The sequence below is a fragment of the Octopus bimaculoides genome, chromosome 17, assembly GCF_001194135.2.
Source record: "Octopus bimaculoides isolate UCB-OBI-ISO-001 chromosome 17, ASM119413v2, whole genome shotgun sequence".
In the NCBI taxonomy this organism is placed as follows: domain Eukaryota; kingdom Metazoa; phylum Mollusca; class Cephalopoda; order Octopoda; family Octopodidae; genus Octopus; species Octopus bimaculoides.
Window position 1 is genome coordinate 48,737,421 of NC_068997.1, and position 1,164 is coordinate 48,738,584.

General features: G+C 47.2%; 1 protein-coding gene across 1 annotated transcript in view; it reads right to left on the minus strand.

The window, feature by feature from the left end:
• Window positions 1–1,164, minus strand: part of LOC106868210 (uncharacterized) — a 17,868-nt gene that overhangs the window by 14,993 nt on the left and 1,711 nt on the right. The window lies entirely within an intron of this gene.

The window sequence follows — 1,164 nt, forward strand, 5'->3', positions numbered from 1 at the left end:
CAATGCCCTCGCTCCAAATACACACACATTTGTAATGAAACAATTATAAATTTCTTATTGTTGGCGTGTGGAGGCGCAATGGCCAGGGCAGCGGACTCGCGGTCGTAGGATCGCGGTTTCGATTCCCAGGCCGGGCGTTGTGAGTGTTTATTGAGCGAAAACACCTAAAAGCTCCACGAGGCTCCGGCAGGGGATGGTGGCGAACCCTGCTGTACTCTTCCACCACAACTTTCTCTCACTCTTTCTTCCTGTTTCTGTTGTGCCTGCAATTCAAAGGGTCAGCTTTGTCACACTGTGTCACGCTGAATATCCCCGAAAACTACGTTAACGGTACACGTGTCTGTGGAGTGCTCAGCCACTTTCACATTAATTTCACGCGCAGGCTGTTCCGTTGATCGGATCAGCTGGAACCCTCGACGTTGTAAGCGACGGAGTTCCAACAACAACAACATTGTTGGCGTATTTGTTTGAAATTAATTATAATTTAATATCTCTCTCTCTCGCCCTTTTAAATCCTAGCGAGGCTCATGGGCCCGGTTTCCCGGTTTCAAAGGCGTATGCGTTCCTCAGCTGGACGGGACGCCAGTCCATCGTAGCGTTACTCATTTTTGCCAGCTGAGTGAACTGGAGCAACGTTAAATGAAGTGTTTTGCTCAAGAACACAACGCATCGCCCAGTCCAGGAATCGAAACCACAATCTTACGATTATGGTGCTGACACCCTAACCACTAAGCCACGCGCCTCCACATAATTTAATATAATTCATTATAATTGATTCAGAAATGTTCTTTATATACTACATGCGTTAATACTAGTTAAGTTAAGGTATGGCCATATAGGTGCATGCATGGCTGTGTGGTTAAGAAACTCGTCTTGCAACCACGTGGTTTCAGGTTCGGTTCCACTTCGCGGCACACTGGACAAGTGTCTTGTATTATAGCCCCGAACCCGAGTCGACCAACGTCTTGTGAGTGGATTTCGTAGACGGAAACTGAAAGAAACCCGTCGTGTGTGTGTGTGTGTGTGTGTGCGTGTGTGTGTGCGTATTCATTTATTTGTTTCAGTCATTTGACTGCAGCCATGCTGGAGCACCGTCTTTTATCGAACAAATCGACCCCAGGACGTATTCTGTGTGAGTCTCTTTTGCCGAACCACTAAGTTACG